This window comes from Vulpes lagopus, chromosome 6 (genome assembly GCF_018345385.1).
Source record: "Vulpes lagopus strain Blue_001 chromosome 6, ASM1834538v1, whole genome shotgun sequence".
Classification (NCBI taxonomy): domain Eukaryota; kingdom Metazoa; phylum Chordata; class Mammalia; order Carnivora; family Canidae; genus Vulpes; species Vulpes lagopus.
In genome coordinates, this window is record NC_054829.1 from 36,804,774 (window position 1) to 36,810,773 (window position 6,000).

The following is a 6,000-nucleotide window of genomic DNA, read 5'->3' on the forward strand; positions in this document are numbered from 1 at the left end:
GACCTTTTGATCCTGGGCTTCCCTCTGGCTGAACCAGTTTGTCTTTGTTCTCATGCAAACTTCTGAAAAGAACAATCCATACGTCCCATCCACAGTGCATCACTTCCAATTTAATCATCAACTCAGCACTAAAATTAGCCCTTTGCCTTGATCTCTTTGGGCTACTATAACAAACATACCATAAACTAGGTTGTTTAAACAGCATTTGTTTCTCATGGTTCTGGAGGCTGGGTAGTTGAAGATAAGTCACAGCAGATTGGTATCTAGAGACAGGCCTCTTCCTGGTTCATAAAGGGCCATCTTCTGTGTCCTCACATGGTGGAAGGGGCAAGGGAGCTCTCTGGGGTCTCTCTTGTAAGTGCACTAATCCCATTCATGTGGGCTCCACCATCATGACCTAATCACCTCCCAAGGCCCCACCTTCCAAAAACCACAGCACTGGGGATCAGACTTCAACATAAGAATAGGTGGGACACGACATTCAGTCTTTAGCACCGTCAATAAAAGCAGTGACCTAATTGCCAAATGCAAAGGATAATTTTCAATATTGTATCATAGTGCTGTATATGAGGACAGTACTTACTACTCCATCCTTAGGATTCTACTCCCTTGGCTTCGGTAACACTTCGTTTTCCTCAATTTCCACCTACATGTCATGTTATTATCAATGGTTCTCCAAGGTTTCTCATCCCCTCCAGAGTGTCCTTATATTTGGTGTTCCATCCTCAGGTCACTGCTCCATCCTACACCACTCCCTTACTATACTTTAAAAAAAAAAAAAAAGATTTTATTTAATTATTCATGAGAGACAGAGAGGCAGAGACAAAGAGAGAGAAGCAAGCTCCATACAGGGAGCCCAATGTGGGACTTGATCCCGGAACTCCAGGATCACACCCTGAGCTGAAGGCAGATGCTCAACCGCTGAGCCACCTAGGTGTCCCATCCCTTAGTATCCTATAATCTCTCCTGGTTTCACTAACCAATTCTTTGCAATATGTTGTGCAGTCTCCCTTGAGATTCACACTCACCTGTGTGGGGTGAAAGTATAGGCTCTGCAGCCAGAACACACAGGTCCAATAATGTCTTCATCACTCACCAGCCTTGTGATATTGGGCAAGTTACTTATTATCATCATGTCTTTGTTTCTTCAGTAAAATGATGATAAAGAATACCTCCTATGACTTCTACTTCTGGCAGTATGACAAATCAGATACTTACAAAGGGCATCCCCACTCTTCCTGGATAAATTACTATAAAAATAAATTTTAATGCATTCCTGCACGCACTAGAAAGTAAGGAAAATCTCCAAGGGGAAAAAGAAAACAATGAGCTGAAACCAGAGAAGTAGCCAATATGTTGTAAGCAAGTAGAATAGAAACCAGCAAAGTGGAGTTGACCTGATAACTCCTGCAATCAAGAGACCAAACTTCGAGCTTAACCTGAGATTCCAAGGACCCTAGAGGTACCAGAATAGTAGTATTCCTGGCTCACAGCAAAAATAAATATAAGTCTTCTCTAAAGGAAAGTATCTCAGATTAGGCACAGAGAATTCCCACTTGTTAGGTTTGAGAAAATACAAACTCCAAATACAATTAGGATAAAATTCATCATGAATGAGAGTTAGCAGAAACAACAAATTATAGAATTGTAGAATTTCAGATATTGAAATTATCAGATACAGAATATAAAACAATTGTTTGAAATAGTTAATGAAATAAAAGTTGAACTTAAAAAAACAAGGAACAAGAGAATATCAAAAATATCTAGGCACATATAGAAATCTCAGAAGTGAAAAAACAAAGTGGAAATTAAAAACTCACTGGAATCAGTCATGGCCTGACTTGGACTTGGCTGCCCCTGGTACCACAAATTCCAGCCTAAAGAGGCTTACTGGAAGCCCATGCCTGCCTGGTTTGATTTCACCCAGGCTAGTCACCCAGGCTTCATACATTACTAGAGATCCTCTCCTCATTCCATCAAAAAATTGGTTATCAGGAGAAGTATGTAAATCCACCAGAGGACAAAGAAATTTCTGACGATACAGCCCTAAGGAGACATTCTACATTTTTCATTTTCTTCTCTGAAGCAATAAATCCCAGTTATGGAGATATAGAAACATTATAGAGATAGGATCTGGATTCTGTAGTTTTGTGAATTATAGTTGTAAACATAAAGGATTTTCAGAAAGAAGGCTAATAATTTACCAGTACAACATATACAGTATGTGGGTAATTTTGTTAATAATTTGGTATTTGTTCGGTGTCAGTGGGAATACTAAGGAAGATAAGCTATATTTTTTGATTGGTTGATTCATCGTAAATTAAAAATAGAATGATTTTCCAGACATATGATCTCTAAATACAGGACAGGATATTTCATTGTTTTTGTTTTAAAGATGTATTTATTAGAGTGCGTGCACAGAGTGGGAGGGACAAAGGGAGAGGAGAGGGAATCTCAAGTAGTCTCCTGCTCAGCACAGCGTGGAGCCCAAGGTCTGGTGGATCCCTCGATCCTGAGACCATGACTCAAGCCAAAATCAAGAGTCAGTTGCTCAACCTACTGAGCCACTCAGGCACCCCAGGATATATTGTTTTTAAATGCAATGCTAAAATTGGGGAAAATTGCCTGGTGTGAAAATGTTATAGGCAACTAAGTTTACAAAAAAGAATACTTTCGGTTAACCACGTGTAATAAAGTAGTGTGTAAAGTTAGCAAGAAAGTCAGTATACCAGTTATGCTGCAAGAAACTAAGAGATAAATCAACCATTTAAAACAGTTAACAAAAGCACAAGAGTTAACAATTTGTGAGATTTTAGCAAAACTCATTTTATTTAAATCATATACACTGTAAAAAGCTCAACAAATCTTGGGTGTTGACTTCTCTAAAAACAGTTAAGCTAACATAGCCCAATTAATTAGGTACTATGCTGATAAGGTATTTGAAATCATCCTGTAGGTAATGTAACTATATGAAGGCTTTCTCTTTTTTGTTATCTTAAATAAGATTTTTTTTTTAAAGCCTTATATTAAAGCACTGGTAAGAAAAGAAGACCAGTGTATATAAAAAGGTTTCCCTCATAACATAATCTGTAATTAGCCTGATGATTGGTCTTTGCAGCTTGCAACCAAAAGCAAATTAATAACATAATTTGATAATTCTGTAGTGCTTAGCATTTTAGAAAGATTAACTTCCCTGAAAAATCAGGGATTTTTAACATTTTCAGAAGTGCACCAATTTCTTTCAAGCCATTAGGTTAGTATCACACTGAATTATATTAAATATATTTGGGTGACCTAAATGAGCTACTAAAGTCTCCAAAAATACTAAGTGGAACCTTGGGAACTTGGGAGACACTCAGGGCACAAATTCAGTAACTTCTGGGTGAATAGGAAGCTATTACCTCATTCGTTTCTGTGATAAAAGCAGAGGCAGGGGGATCCCTGGGTGGCTCAGCGGTTTGGCGCCTGCCTTCGGCTGAGGGCGTGATCCTAAAGTCCCAGGATCAAGTCCCACATCAGGCTCCCTGCATGGAGCCTGCTTCTCCCTCTGCCTGTGTCTCTGCCTCTCTCTCCGTGTCTCTCATGAATAAATAAATCTTGAAAAAAACAAAAGATCCTCTTTCAGGAGCATTAAAGGAGCAGACAGAATGCACAGAGAGAAGCTGAAAAACACATGAATAAGAGTATGCATTTTGTGACTACATAGCAATGGACATCCATTTCAAAGATGAGGACACAACCCAGCCATCCGAGCTGCTGTGTTCACTTAGTGACAAAGAGCCATTTTATCAGCTCTCCGGGAAGCTGTGCCTCTGAGGAGATGGCTGCCTTACTGTCCTCCGTATTCTGAAAATAAGCCTCCAGGTTCTAAGATAACATGAATGTGCCTTTGTTCCTTGCAACTACAAGGAGCCTGTCCAAATTTATCTTAAAAAAAAAAAAAAATCCAGACCTGCAATATACAACACATTAAACCAAATAGTTCAGGCATAAAAAATACTACATTACTACATGAGAAGGGGTACACCATCTGAGGTTTTGGCATCTACTTTACTATAGGGAATTTTTTTAATGTGCAATGGAAATTCTTACATAGTTGTTCAGAAGATAAATGAAAATGTGAATAGTTAAGCACCACAGAGTCTTCTCAATGCCATTTAAAAAGCAAGCATTCTTTGAACGGTAATTGAACTCAAGAATCAAGGGGAAGTTAGGAAGGCATTAGCAACTTCTTATTTTCCCAGGCTCTTTACATGAAAGCAAAAGTAAATTTCAGTTCATAAAGATATCTCAGTTAAAGGTTATTTTATCTCTCTATATATTTGTGAATCTTTTTGCCATAACCAAAATAGGTTATTAAGAGGAGGATATATATTGTGCCTAATTCAACTTGAAAAAAGGAAACCAGGAGCTCCTTAAACTGTCAATTGAGGTAGGAGAGCTCTGTCTCATGTCAATCTGAAAATCTGTGTAAACACATAAGCCTCTGATTATTGTCTTAAGAAAATCACATCAAAAGTCACACTAAGCTAAAGCACCTAGGTGGCTCAGTTGGTTAAGCGTCTGCCTTTGGCTCAGTCATGATCCTGGGGACCTGGGATGGAGCCCAGCAACAGGGCAGGCTCTCGGCTCATCAGGAATCAGCTTCTCCCTCTCCCCTTGGCTCATGCTCTCTCTCTCAAATAAATAAAAATCTTTAAAAAAAAAAAAATCACTCTAAGCACTAATAATCACTCTGGTTTCCTTGGCATCCAAGTTTTTTTTAAAAGCTTACACTTTCCAGAGGTTATTATTCTGAAGCTTAGAATTTCATTATCTTCGCATTTTCAAAGCACTATGCAATTCTAAGTATTTGTGACAAGTCTGTGAGACAGTTCTGTATTATCTTGAACTTACAGCTGAGAAAAGGATTTAGACAAAAAGGAATTTTTTAAGGATACACAATGAATCAGTGGCAGAACTAGGATACAAATATTTGACTTTCTAGTCTTCTAGGTCAGGAAAATTACAGGTATTCAGATCATCTACATAAATGTATTTTTAATGCATTTCCCTATTATACCACTGTTCTGGAAATCTCTGTAAGAAGACAAAGTCTTTGCGTGAAAGTTGGTTCATTATCTCTCCTTTGGCAGTAGAAAATAGCCTGCAGATGGTATAACTGTGTCTGTTTCAGAGAACAAGCACTTTAATTGGGTATTAAAGAGATTGGGGATGTTTCCCCACAATAAATATATCCACTCACAGGAGACCTTTGAGGCATTACGAAGGGGTTATAAACCCAAATGGGATTGTAGGTGTACTTACAACATAAACTCAAAAGAGTACCAGAAAAGAAAACAAACACACTTTCTCATAGCAAACTGCACATTTCTAGGGTAGTTTTCTTCTGAAGACATAAATTACAATACTTCATTTCCAAAGTGAAAAATATTTCCCTAATCAGTATCTGTACAGCCTCCATTTCCTTTATGGTTCTGCTGCTTTCATTCATGGTTTTAGATACTCCCAAGTAAACCTGGTACATAACAGTAAAACTACTAGATTCCAAGTTTCTACTTTGAACAGTACTATATTAAGATTTCTGAAAGTGGAATGGTTTTAAAATACAGCTTGTGGCTATAAATACTACCACACAACTCGTCTTCCTCGGAAAACATTAATTTAGTAATAAATATTAAAATCATGTATTTATAACTCACAGCAATTGTTTTATTATAATCAGGGTGACAATACAAATAATTTAATAGGTAGCTAGTATTATGACACCATATTTTAATTCTGAAAGCATACTGTTAAACATGAATATTTTCTATTTAAATTCTATTTTAAGGGACGCCTGGGCAGCTCAGCGGTTGAGCGTCTGCCTTTGGCTCAGGTCATGGTCCCAGGATCAAGTCCCACATGGGGGGCTCCCTGCATGGAGCCTGCTTCTCCCTCTGCCTGTGCCTCTGCCTTTCTCTCTGTATCTCTCATGAATAAATAAAATCTTTTTTAAAA

General features: G+C 38.0%; 1 protein-coding gene across 1 annotated transcript in view; it reads right to left on the reverse strand.

Moving 5' to 3' along the window:
- SYT16 (synaptotagmin 16) overlaps window positions 1-616 on the reverse strand; it is a 245,608-nt gene extending 244,992 nt beyond the window's left edge. The window contains exon 1 of the mRNA XM_041759535.1: window positions 584-616. The gene's annotated coding sequence lies outside the window, so the exon portion shown is untranslated. The remainder of the gene's footprint in view (window positions 1-583) is intronic.
- Window positions 617-6,000: the final 5,384 nt, after the last annotated feature.